Raw genomic sequence first — 14,347 nt, forward strand, 5'->3', positions numbered from 1 at the left:
CTAACAGTATTCCTGCCAAGATTCCAAGGGCTGTTGATTTCGCCTTGTAGAACTTTTTCATTTTCTTCTACTTAATATGGTAGGTGTCACACCCATTTTACAAAGTTTTTTCCAAAGTTATATTTTGCGTCAATAAACTAATCCAGTTACCATGTTTCATCACTTTTTTCGTATTTGGTATAGAATTATGGCATTTTTTTCATTTTTCGTAATTTTTGATATCGATAAAGTGGGCGTGGTTATGGTCAGATTTCGCCCATTTTTTATACCAAGAAAAAGTGAGCTCAGGTAAGTACGTGGGCTAAGTTTAGTAAAGATATATCGGATTTTGCTCAAGTTAATGTGTTAATGTCCGAGCGGAAGGACAGACGGTGGACTGTGTATAAAAACTGGGCGTGGCTTCAACCGATTTCGCCCATTTTCACAGAGAACAGTTACCGTCATAGAATTTATGCTTCTCCCAAATTTGAGAAGGATTGGTAAATTTTTGTTCGACTTATGGCAATAAAAGTATTCTAGACAAACTAAATGAAAATGGGCGGAGCCACGCCCATTTTGAAATTTTCTTTTATTTTTGTATTTTGTTGCATCATATCATTACTGGAGTTGAATTTTGACTTAATTTACTTATATACAGTAAAGATATTTAATTTTTTGTTAAAATTTGAATTAAAAAATTTTTTTTTTAAAAAGTGGGCGTGTTCTTCATCCAATTTTGCTAATTTTTATTTAGCACATATAAAGTAATAGTAGTAACGTTCCTGCCAAATTTCATCATGATATCTTCAACGACTGCCAAATTACAGCTTGCAAAACTTTTAAATTACCTTCTTGTAAAAGTGGGCGGTGCCACGCCCATTGTCCAAAATCTTACTAATTTTCTATTCTGCGTCATAACGTCAACCCATCTACCAAGTTTCGTCGCTTTATCTGTCTTTTGTAATGAGTTATCGTACTTTTTCGGTTTTTCGAAATTTTCGATATCGAAAAAGTGGGCGTGGTTATAGTCCGATATCGTTCATTTTAAATAGCGATCTGAGATGAGTGCTCAGGAACCTACATACCAAATTTCATCAAGATACCTCAAAATTTACTCAAGTTATCGTGTTAACGGACGGACGGACGGACGGGCGGACGGACGGACATGGCTCAATCAAATTTTTTTTCGATCCTGATTATTTTGATATATGGAAGTCTATATCTATCTCTGTTTAAGCTTCACTAGCCACTCTATTGTGCCTACGGAGGGCAACTTACTGGCTGGGTTGGCTACTTACGCCTTTTTATCACCTTTCACTAAATAATCAACGCGGCACACGATTTTCAATAATAAAAAGGTTTATAATATTTATTTAATATTAATCCGTTCACAAATTAACTTTATTTAGAAGAATACCTTTCTTGGGTTAAACTTCAAAATGCACAAATCGAATTAACAAGAGTTTAGGGAGTAGAAAAAGAAACATATAGCTTTCACCGCGCGCTCAACGATAACTGCCCTCACTCCGTTTTGCTGCTGACGGTTGAGCCTTTGGTTTTTTACTTCTTTAAGTATGTATATGTACATATGTATACTTAGGGTACGTACATGACAGAGAAGCGGTATTCTTCCAATTTAATTTAATAGATTTTACATTAGGGCGTTCGAATTTATGATATAAAAATTTTTAGGTGAGTATAAATTTACAGGTGAGTATGAGTTTAAGGTAAGTATATGTATATATGTATTTTATTTCATAAAATTAGTTCATTGGCTATCTATACATACCTATATGAATAGTTAATTTTATAGAATTTAGGTAAGTATAAGAGTATATGTATATATAAAAATTCGAAAATGATCATATTTAAAATTCGATTAAATTTTCTTCCTCCATGTCTTCAACATGGCGCCGGGCCTGCGAAGTGGACGAATGCAGGAGTTCTTTAAGCTGATCGAGCGTACTCTTCGCTTGGTTGACTAACTTCCTCAGATTACGTTGGTTGGCGCTGCGGCTCTGTAAGCGCGCCGCTGGTCGTTCAATTGCACGCTGCCTGGTTCTTCCACGTCGATCATCACGCCTATGGCGTGTGGGTGGTGGTGTCGGACGTCGATTGCGTGTTGCTGTTGCAATATTAGGCCGATGCAACAGCGTGTGATGAGCTCTGCCACAGTGGCGGCAACTGCCGGTGGAAGTGCACGTCCCTGTGGTGTGAGATGTGGCTAAGCAGTTTATGCAGTAGCGATGGACGCGTGCAGACTCATATCGCTCTGCTGGAGTCATGGCCAAAAACGCATGGCAATGGCGCAAAGAGTGGGGGCGACAACACAGCCTGCATTTTCCGCGCTCCATTATGCGCTCTGTGGAGAAATTTGAGAGAAAAGAGAAAAAAAAGAAAACGAAAACAGAGGAATTAGCTGTGATATTAAAAGAGAAGGGTGGCAAGGGGATTTGGAGGGATAGGGCACAGGACGTGTGTGAGAGGGGGGCTATGCCATGGGTAATAAACATATTTTTGTAATGTTGCGCCTAATTGTGCCGTTCTGGGTGTGAATGTCGACGACGCTAACATTCTCGTCAGGACCTACGTGTAGGTTTGAAATTCGACCTAGTCGCCATTCGTTGGGAGGCAGAAGGTCGTCTTTGATGACGACTAGGTCACCTACCTTGACGTTGGGTTCTCGTGCCTTCCATTTTTGACGCTTATGCAATTCCTTTAAATATTCATTTTTCCAGCGATTGCTGAATTGATGGTGAAGGACTTTCAGTTTTTGCCATCGGTGGAGGAGGCTAAGATTGTCGGGATTGGGTTCTGGGAGAGATAGCAGGGGGGCTCCCCGCAAAAAGTGGCCTGGGGTCAAGACGAGTAAATCATGGGGGTCTTCGGACATTGGAGAGAGCGGTCTAGAATTGAGGACCGCTTCAATGCGAACTAGAAGTGTCGAGAACTCTTCAAACGAGAATTTATGGTTTCCGACAACTTTGTGGAAGTGTATTTTGAAGCTCTTCACTGCTGCTTCCCAGAGACCACCCATGTGAGGAGCGTAAGGGGGGATGAACTGCCAAGAGAGGCCATGCAGAGCGTATTTGTCGGCTATGTCCGAGGCGGCTTCACTTAGAAAAGACGATAGTTCTTTCTGAATTGCTCGTTGAGCCCCGACGAACGTTTTTCCATTATCTGACATCATCTTATGAGGCAGGCCGCGGCGACCGGCAAAGCGAGCAAAAGCGGCTCTAAATGCTTCCGTGGTTAGGTCCGAACAAGCTTCTAGGTGAATAGCCTTGGTAGAGAAGCAGACAAACACACAGACGTAAGCCTTTGTGTGGGAGGCTCGACGTAGTGGGGATGTTTTGACGAGAAACGGGCCGGCAAAATCGACACCGGTTGTGTGAAAGGGTAAGGTATATGTCGTCCTTTCCGCTGGTAGAGCAGCCATTATCTGCGACTTCATCTTTTGCTTGTACACCGTACATGGTTTGCAATTAGAAATACAGGATTTTATTTTGAGCTTTAATCTAGGGATGTAGTATTCTTGTTGTACCATTCGGACCATGAGTTGTTTTTCTGCATGGAGAAGCGTTGAGTGTAAGAAATTGAGAAACAGTATGCAGAACCTGGAAGTTTCCGGAATTATTATAGGGTAACGCTCGTTGTCGCTCATAGGGGCCTTACTGAGCCGCCCATTCACGCGTAGGAGGCCCTTGGCGTCGAGCATAGGATTCAGGGATAAGAGAGAGCTTTTTTTACTTATGGGTTTAGATGCTTTTAATAGTGAAATCGTGTCTCCATAATGCATTTGTTGCGCTTGGAGGATAAGCCGTTCCTTTGTGTGTGTGATTTCCGCGTGAGAAACCGAGCTTGTCGGGGGGATTGGGAGTCCTTTTGCCTTATGAATGAAGCGGTAGACGAATGACATTACGCGCAGCGCACGAGCATAGGAGGAGAAGCGTTCCAGCAAATCGATGCTTTCAGTGGTGTGAAGAGTGACGATTGGTTTCTGTTCTAGGGGGGGTGTCGGCTTAGGCGTGGTGTTTGGCCAGAACTGAGAGGGTTTGGCTAACCATTCGGGTCCGTTCCACCATAGTGGGCAGTCGACTAAGTCTTGGGGCCGAAATCCTCGAGTTCCTAGATCAGCTGGGTTGTCCTTGCTGGCTACATGCTTCCAAGTCGCGTTGTTTACATTTTTGATGACCTGAGAGGTGCGGTTTGCAACGTAGGTTTTCCACATATGGGGTGGCTTTTCTAGCCATGCTAACACTATCGAAGAATCCGTCCATAATGTTAGTTCGTGAGGTGGTAGTTTTAGCTGAAGTCGAACTTGTTTTATTAATTTAGAGAGAAGAACTGCTCCGCAAAGTTCCAGTCGAGGGAGACTGACCGTTTGTAAGGGAGCGACTTTACTTTTCGCCACAAGCAGGTGACAAGCGTATACGTTTGGAGATTGCTGTGTTCTTATGTATACACAGGCGCAGAAAGCTTTTTCAGAGGCGTCTGAGAAACCGTGTAATTGAGTGGGTATGTCGGGGGAGAGTTGAACCCAACGGGGAATTTTTATGTCGCTTATTGCCGTGAGGTTTTCGTGAAAAACCGTCCATTTTTGAAGAGCGCCGGCTTTTACTTCTTCATCCCAGTCAGTTCCCTCCATCCATAGTTGCTGCAGTAGGATTTTTGCTGTGATCATAATTGGCGATAGCCATCCTGCCGGGTCGAAAAGTTTCGCTACCGCCGACAGAATTTGCCTTTTCGTTCGCGAATTATTCGACGGACTGGAGTCGTAGGAGTACGTGAAGGAATCTGTAAGGGCATTCCATCTTATTCCAAGCGTTTTGGTGGAGCTGGAGTCCTGGAATTTGAGGAAATCTATGTCCAAGAGATCTGAGTGGGATATGCCTTCGAGTAGTTTTGGGTGATTGGCCGTTATTTTTCTGAGAGGGAATCCTCCCGATTTGAGCGCTTCGATGACTTGGGTCATGGAGTCGAGTGTGGACTGTATTTCATATCCGCCGGTGAGTATGTCATCTACATATGTTTCATGCAGAAGTACATTGTTGGCTAGCGGGTATTCTTCTTTTGTGTCTTCTGCTAATTGGCGGAGTGTTCTAATCGCGAGGTACGGTGAGCAGTTGACACCAAAGGTGACTGTTTTTAACTTGAAATCTTCAAGCTTGGAGTTAGAAGCTCTACGAAAGAGGATTCGTTGATAATCTTGATCTTCTGGGTAGACGATAATTTGGCGGTACATTTTTTCTATGTCACCGCTGAAAACAAATTTATAGAGGCGCCACTGTAGGATTATCAGCATTAAATCATTTTGAAGTGTGGGGCCGGTGTGTAATATGTCATTCAATGAGTTTCCGGAGTGAGTTGGTTTGGAGGCATTGAAGACTACTCGTACTTTTGTGGTTTTACTATCGGGTTTTATAACCGCGTGGTGAGGCAAATAGAAGGAGAAGTATTTACCTTTGTTAATAACTTCGTGAGGTGAAGTTGGCTCCATGTGGTCCAGAGTTAAGTATTCTTCTAATACTTCCGAGTACTTTTCTCTTAACTCTGGTTTTTTCTCTAGGGTTCTTTCTACGCTGATGTATTGCTGCTGGGCTGCGGGTCGAGAGTGGCCGAGAGCTATAGTTTCGGGAAAACCTTGTTTGAAGGGGAGTTTGACCATGTATCTACCGTCTCCTTTCCGAACGGTGGTTTTTTTGTACAGCTCTTCGCAAAATGTATCATCGTCTGTTATGGGTGAGGAAGTTGTAACCTCTTCTTGTTCCCAGAATCTTTTGAGCAGTTCATTTAGAGAATTATCTGGATTATCAATTACGTGGGTGGAGAATGCCGAAATTTGTTCGTCAACCGGACCACTTAGTATCCATCCAAATATTGTTTGTTGTGCGATAAGGGTTCCTGCCACGTTAGTTTCCAGGCCGTTTAGCAGAATTTGAGGGGTTACATCACTACCAAGCACCATGTCAATTCTTGCTGGGGAGAAGCAATTGGGGTCTGCCAGAGATAGTGAAGAGAACTTCTGGAAGTCCACGTTTTTGGCTTTGAATGATGGTAAGAAGTGAGTTAATTGCTGCAGGATTATCGCATGAGTTGGGATTTGAGTTGCTAAGTCGTCTGAGCAAATAGTCATCAGACAAGTCTTATTTGAATTTTGGACTACGCGCCCGCCCATCCCTGATATTTGGTAACTGTTTTTTTGTGTGGGTAGACCCAGTAGCTTTTGTATACGAGAGGACACAAAGGTTTTTTCGGAGCCTTGGTCTATTAGTGCGCGGAGTTTGAATATTTCTCCTCGGTGGAGAATGGGAACCATTGCGGTTGGCAGTAAGGTTTTTTCCTTGCTGCTAGCGAAGTGAGAGTGAACATTATTCTCATTTTGAGAGGTTGAGGAGGCTTGATTTTGCGCTGCCTTAGTTTGGAGCTTCGCGGCTTGTGCGGAGGTAGAGGGGGCCTCGTTGATGTTTAACTCTTGAGGTTTAACCCTTGTTTGGTTATTACGTGACGAGGGACGATGATTGTTGGAGTTGACCGATGAAGTGGTCTGATAGTGGAGGAGAGAGTGGTGTCTCTTTTGGCAATATACACATTTGAAGTTGCTCTTGCACTCGCACTCCAGATGAGAAAATGCTAAGCAGTTTTTGCAATAATGATTTTGTTTAACAAAATTGTTCCGCTCCGCGACACTGAGTTGTTTGAATTTTATGCAATTCATCATAGAATGATTCGAATTGCACAATTTACAGGATGCCTGTCGAGTCGATTCGCTATGATATGAGTGGGACTTGTTTTTGAAGTTGTTCGACTGATTTTGGGGTGTTGAAGCTCGGTTGTTGAAGCTCGCATTTGGGTGGCGAGGTTTGCTTGGCCGATACGTATCGAGCCGTTCAACTACTTCATAGCGCGTCGTTAGGAACTTGTCCATTTCAGACCAGAGTGGGAGTTCTTTCCTGGACTCTAGTGATTGTTCCCATAAGGCGAGAGTTTCATTGGGGAGCTTAGAGGCGCATAAATATATAAGGATGGGATCCCAGTTGTTGGTGGGGACATTGTTTAAATTTAGAGTTGAGATGCAGTTATTTATCGTGGTTTGGATCTCTTGGATCCTTTCACCATTTTCATAAAACACGGGCTGCATATTAAATAGAGTCTTTAACTGACTGTCTACGAGAATTCTACGATTCTCGTATCTGAACTTGAGTGCCCCCCAGGCTAGTTCGAAATTTTGATCGTTGAGGGGATATTTTTGGATGATTAGGGCCGCTTTACCACGGGTTTTTTGTCTCAAGTGGTACAGTTTTTGTGCAGGGGATAATTTGGGGTGGTTTATGTAAACCGCTGTAAACATGTCCCTAAATGACGGCCATGTTTCGTAGCCCCCGTGGAACACTTCAGTATCGCATGCAGGAACTTTGAGATAGGGTTCAGACCTGGGCATTATCAGTGGCACCATGGGTTGTCCTTGGCTGATGGGGTTCGGCTCCAGTTGCGCGAGCAGCTCGTTCATCCTGGTCCTTGTGTTCAGTGTGGTCTCCATCACTTTGTCATAATTTTCGTCCAGTGTTGAGAGGGCGCTGGTATCTGTGACGTTCATATGTGCTGCTTCGTATGACCGTTCTACTGCGATTACGAGTCTGTTGAGTTCCTCCATATATGTCTGCAAACCGGGTTTAGTGTGATCGGCCTCAGAGATATTCCACCATTTGTCGCATATCCTGTCGAGTTTTCCTATTTCGAAAAGGGATTTCCTCAAGAATTCTTCTTCTTCTGTCTGGGACCTGCTCCGAGTCTTGGTACCTTTGGGTAGAGCTAGTTTCTCTGTTTTGTCGTCAGTCATTCCGATGCCGAGGGTTTATGCTCAAAATACAAACTAGTTGCGAGCCTCTTTGATTTGGGAGGTCAAAGCTAATGTTCGCTTATGCGACAGGAAGTGTATCAGAGGTACACGAGAGGGTATTTTCGAGGTGTGTATTTGGAGTACACAAAAAATATTACGATGCGAAAGCTTTTTTTATTATATAAAATATATTGAGGAATATATTTCTATAATTGTTTTAGGGGTTGGGGTTTATTTTAAAAAGATTAATACAAAATGTTTCCTTCGCTTTTATGTGTTTTTGTCCCACTGTATTTTTGATACAAATTTTATTTGCTGTGGCCCACTGTGGGGATTTTGTCAGCGGCACTTATTTCGGTGACTATATATATGTGTATGTACAAGTATATTGGTGCACTTAATTGCTGTTAACGGGGGTGGGCTCGTGCACTTGGCTCAGCGCTTCTGAGTCCAAGTGTATGTGCGTATATTTGTATGTTACAGTTATTGAGTTGAGCGAAATTGCTATGCTAATGGTGGTGAGGTTATGCACTTGTCTCAGCGCTTCTGAGCACAAATGAATATATGTAATATATATGCGTATACAGCTTATGTAGTTTAACGGAGGTAGAATTATGCACTTGTCTCAGCGCTTCTGAGTACAAGAAAAAATATGTAAGTAAATGATTTTTTTTTTCTTTTGAGGCTAATGAGGCAAGAGTGTTATTAGGCGAATATTATTGAACCGAATTTAAGTCTTTGGTAAATGCCTGCATACATATGTAAGTATGCAAAAATTTTGGCTGTTGTTGGGCTAGACTGATGTGAAAAACCAACGGAGAATATGTGTACGGGTGAGTTAATAATTTGTTGAGGTAAATAAGGGGTTTTTAATAGTTTCTTTTCAGGGGCATTCAAGGGAAGGCAAACGGGGTATATACGTGGTTTATATATGTATATACATATATATGTAAGTATTTGAAACTGTGTGATTTATATATCTTAGCGGATTATAGAGGCTTGCGTTGGGGGATTAAGAGATTTTTTTGTTTTTTTGAGTTTATATTTTATATAGCAAATATGAGAACATGAGAGGTTTCTCGAGAAATGCTTTAGAGGTCCGCTAGGTTATATAAATCTGTGTATGTGTAGTAGGAAAATTTTTTTTTCTGCACTTACTTTTTGCCTGGGATACCTTCTATTTACCGTACGCTGCTGTTCCGAGATTTTTCTGGTGTTGGTAATGGGGAAATGCTGTTAGTGCTGTTAACGGATCCGCTGCTTGTGTGGATAGCGGGTTATTCTGTCTGTGCTGGTAACTTTTCCTGCTTCTTGTGGACTGTACCTTCCGCTCGGCTGTTCGATGATTAAAAAAAATTTTCTGATTTTTATTTTATTTTTTCAGGTTCGGTACCCTCTTTGATTGCCACTTTTAAAATTTCAGATTTTTGTGTTGGGCTCACTAACCTCTTTTGAACGCACTGAGCACGCTAATATTATTTATTTTTAGCTCTTTTAAAGAATTTTGCAATTTTTTGATTATTTTTTTCGTTTTTATATTAACTCACTTTAAACGTATTATTGTTGTGCGAGTTTTTACTGAGCACCTTACCCTTACTTTCTTTGTATTTTCAGGTTTTCACGGGCACCCTATTTTTATTTTCTGGTTTTTTATGAGCACCTTATTTTTATGTTTTCAGGTTTTCACAAGCCCATTTATGTTTCTATATTGTATATCTCAGGCTTTTTCGGAGCATCTTATTAAAATATTTTCTTTATATTTTTAGGTTTTGACCGTGCACCTTATTTTTATTTTCAGGTTGTACGAGCACTTTATTAAAAATATTTTCCTTTTATTTTCCGGTTTTGGTGTACCCTTTTTTCCTATTTTAGGTTTTTTCGAAGACCGCACTTCAGATATTTTTCGTAGCACCTTATTGTTTAATATAAAATTTGCTTTTGTTTTTCAGATTTCTTAACATAGCGTTTTGGTTTTCTTTATCAATTTAAAATTTGCTTTTTCTTTTTCAGATTTATTGGTATTCCGCAGCACTTAAATTTTTTGGGCACTTTTTCATGTTTTCGGAGCACCTTAGTGTTTAATATAAAATTTGCTTTTCTTTTTCCGATTTTTCGACACCGCTTTTTCCAGTTTTATATTCTTCAGCACTTTAGTTTTTTGGCACTTTTCGCTTATTTTCACCTTTTTTCTTTTAAAAATGTTCCCTTAGAGCAAACTATAGCCTTTTCTAGTGCTTCGTTTTTTTTTTTTGTTTAAATTTATATTTCCACTTTGGCTGTCGAGAGGACCATGTTTAAGCTTCACTAGCCACTCTATTGTGCCTACGGAGGGCAACTTACTGGCTGGGTTGGCTACTTACGCCTTTTTATCACCTTTCACTAAATAATCAACGCGGCACACGATTTTCAATAATAAAAAGGTTTATAATATTTATTTAATATTAATCCGTTCACAAATTAACTTTATTTAGAAGAATACCTTTCTTGGGTTAAACTTCAAAATGCACAAATCGAATTAACAAGAGTTTAGGGAGTAGAAAAAGAAACATATAGCTTTCACCGCGCGCTCAACGATAACTGCCCTCACTCCGTTTTGCTGCTGACGGTTGAGCCTTTGGTTTTTTACTTCTTTACGTATGTATATGTACATATGTATACTTAGGGTACGTACATGACAGAGAAGCGGTATTCTTCCAATTTAATTTAATAGATTTTACATTAGGGCGTTCGAATTTATGATATAAAAATTTTTAGGTGAGTATAAATTTACAGGTGAGTATGAGTTTAAGGTAAGTATATGTATATATGTATTTTATTTCATAAAATTAGTTCATTGGCTATCTATACATACCTATATGAATAGTTAATTTTATAGAATTCAGGTAAGTATAAGAGTATATGTATATATAAAAATTCGAAAATGATCATATTTAAAATTCGATTAAATTTTCTTCCTCCATGTCTTCAACAATCTCGATTCCTTTATATATGTACAACCAACCGTTATCCAATCAAACTTAATATACTCTGTGAGCTCTGCTCAACTGAGTATAAAAACTAAATTCGGTAATTCCCTGTATGAAACAGACATAAATTTTCAAATGCAAAGTAGCACACAAAATAATAAAGTGGAAAATTATTGTTTTCGTGTGACTGCACTTGGGCGACAATATATGTAAGTTGAGCGAAACAGCTATGGTAAAATACGCGAGAGAAGGACTACGTAATCGTGAACTACAAGTAGCAATAGCTACTCAAAAAATAAATACAATGAGAGAATTAAGAGAAACATTAATAAAGTATGAAAAGAATTCGCCGATGAGTATGTCGCGTAATCAAACAAAGTTCGAAGTTAAAGATCAAGCAAATAAGAATGTGGGCAACAGTGAATATTCTAATAAGAAAAATGAGACCAAAACAAATAAGACTGTGAAGTGTTATAATTGTGATGAAATAGGACATATTTCCATTAGTTGTCAAAAACCACAACTTAAACAAAGATGCGATAAATGTAATAAAGTGCATACAATAGGTGAATCGGAATGTAAACCTGCAGCAAAAATAAGAAATGTATTTTATCAATATGATGATAATTTTAAAGTTGACACGTTATTAGGTGAACAAAATATAAAAGCGTTTATTGATACGGGTGCACAGGGTAGCATGATTAGAAAATCTGTGAGTGACAAAACAGGTGGCAAATATGATAATTGTGCCATACAGATTACTGGAATATGTGGTGGTAGTCGACATGCAAATGAGGTATGGAAAACAAACCTAATGGTCAATGAAATTGATATACCGGTTAATCTATACGTAGTAGATGACGAATTATTACCTTTCGATATTTTATTAGGGCAAGACAACTTTGTGCATAATAAATTGAGATTAATTATCAACAATGGTAAGATTAAAATAGAACGTGAACATGAAACTGAAGTTAAAGAAATAAATAATGTAATTGATGAAAGTAAAATAGGGTGCGAAATTTATGGAAAGCTTTTAAAATCGAAACTGGAAATTATAAATCAAAATTCGAATGTGTTTGCTAATAATTTGAAAGAACTTGGAAAAACGGATTTGGTGAAAATGAAAATCGAATTAAAATCAAATAAAATTTTATCTCAATCTCCGTATCGCGTGCCAGAACCAAAACAACAAATAGTCGATCAAATGGTTAATGATTTATTGAAGAATTATATAATTCAACGTTCTGAATCTGAATTTGCAAGCCCAGTCGTACTTGTTAAAAAGAAAAATGGTAGTGATAGGTTATGTATAGATTACAACATACATAGATTAATAGAAAAAGAAATATTTCCACTTCCAAATATCGAAGAGTGCCTTAGGAAAGCGGCGCCGTATAAATATTTCACATAGTGGATACTATCACATTGAAATTTAACAAAAAAGTCGTAAGTATACTGCTTTTATTACTACTGATCGTTTATACGAATTTAAAAGAATGCCATTTGGGCTTAAAAATGCGCCATTAATATTTCAACAGTTATTGTCAAAAATTCAGGAACGGGCTACAAAAGAAAACATGATGCATCATATGGATGATATACTAATTTGTAGTAATACGTACGAAGAAATATTTGAAAAACTTAGGACGGTCTTAAAAGAAGCTAAGTTAACGTTAAACATATCTAAATGCGAGTTTCTAAGAACATCAATAAACTTTCTTGGTCACTTTATAACACCGAATGGTTTAACTCCAGGGTTAGTAAAAACGACAGCAATACAAAACTATGAACGACCAACAAATGTTACTGAGATAAGAAGATTCTTGGGTTTGAGTGGGTATTTTCGCAAATTTATACCTGGCTATGCTATTATATCGGAACCAATTCGAAAATTATTACGTAAAGACGAACCTTTTATTTGGGATTGTGAACAACAGAAAGCATTCGATGAGTTGAAACAAAAACTGACTTCCGATCCTATGTTGGTTGCGTAACGGGTAGACTCAAATCACGAAATACATACTGACGCCAGTTTATATGGGTTAGCAAGTGTACTGTTGAAAAGTGTAAATCATAGCTTGAAACCTGTGGCATATTACAGCAGATCGACTAGTGCTACAGAAAATAACTTTCATAGTTACGAAGTTTAGCCGTGGTAGAGACGTTAGAAAGATTTAGGGTTTCATTCTGTATTGCGTACGATAGCTCAGACGAACGATTCGCGCTAAACGATTTCGTCTAGCAATGGTATTCTCGATCAATTTCGTTCGGCCTTTACGTTTCTAACTCTATGTCAACCAGGAAGGCGAATGCAAATGTCAAATGATATCTTGTCATCGTTTAACCAATCAAAATACACTAGCGATTCTTCTCTGCGGCGGAACGAACGTTCGTTTCGTAATAGAGAATGAGGCCCTTAGATATTATATCGATGGTAAAACGGTCAAAGTCGTAACAGACTGTAGTGCGGTTAAAACTGCTATGCAAAAACAATAGCTGATTCCACGAATAGCAAGATGGTGGTTAAGAGTGCAAGATTTTGATATCGATATAATTCATCGACAAGGTAGTCGAATGGAACACATTGGTGCATTGAGTAGGTGTCCGAACGAGAGTGCCAAGGGCACTGATGTATCAACTTTTCGTATAAATAAAATGGCAATAACTCATGACGATTGGTTATATTTAATGCAATTACAAGACGATAAAATGAAAGAAATCATCGAAAAGGTCAAAAATAAGGATAAGTAAACGACAAATGAATTTTGTATAGACCAAGGCAGATTGCATAAGATTGAAAATGCGAACAAATTGTGTGTTGGTCCAAAAACACTGCGATATAAAATGGTAGAAAATGTTCACGATAAAAACGATCATTTAGGTTTAGAAAAAGCAGTTAGTAAAATGAAATCATATCTATGGTTCCCGCGAATGCGAAGTTTCGTCAAATAATATTTGAAATCATGTGTTGAATGCGCATATAACAAAAGTCGTGGAGGTCAAACAGAAGGACAGTATCATTATAATAATATCGATTGATACCGATCAGCTAATACCCATCACCGATGTTGCTACGCCAAGTGCCAAGCGGCGACTAACTCAATTAACGACGACAGAGCGAATCATATTCGTGTGAATTGAGAGGGCACAATTGTGGTATGAAATGAATAGCCCACTTATAAATAGACGTATCAATAATATTTGATTTTGACCGTACGCCAGCAACATCATCGGCATCAGCAGCGACAGCAATCCGCATATCCAAAGAGAAAGCAAGAGCATTGTTATTATCAGACAACTCTTTTTGTTTGTTTACATTAAGAGCATTGTTCAAAACCAGCTCAACCAAATCGACTACAGCCTTTCTCAAATCTACTATTTCCGACTTAAGAGAAGTTATAACAGCATCTCTGTCTTGTAAGTTTGTATACAATACATAATTTAAATTCGGCTCATAAAGCATCAAACTTTTGTGAAAACTTTTTGTTGTCATCACGAAAGAAGCGTAAAGAGCAATGCACATTAGCATTTTCTACATGCAAACCATCGAGTTCATTGT

The 14,347-nt window shown here is 39.1% G+C and overlaps 1 protein-coding gene and 1 long non-coding RNA gene across 2 annotated transcripts in view; one reads left to right on the forward strand and one right to left on the reverse strand.

Moving 5' to 3' along the window:
* The window catches only part of LOC137254259 (leucine-rich repeat-containing protein 15-like), a 1,016,997-nt gene that overhangs the window by 209,298 nt on the left and 793,352 nt on the right, over positions 1-14,347 (forward strand). The window lies entirely within an intron of this gene.
* On the reverse strand, positions 1,321-10,785 carry LOC137251657 (uncharacterized). Its single transcript, XR_010953309.1, has 2 exons — positions 2,648-10,785; positions 1,321-2,341 (listed from the first exon to the last, which is right to left on the reverse strand). It is a non-coding gene; the product is annotated as an uncharacterized lncRNA (long non-coding RNA).

This window comes from Eurosta solidaginis, chromosome 5 (assembly GCF_040869045.1).
Source record: "Eurosta solidaginis isolate ZX-2024a chromosome 5, ASM4086904v1, whole genome shotgun sequence".
In the NCBI taxonomy this organism is placed as follows: Eukaryota; Metazoa; Arthropoda; class Insecta; order Diptera; family Tephritidae; genus Eurosta; species Eurosta solidaginis.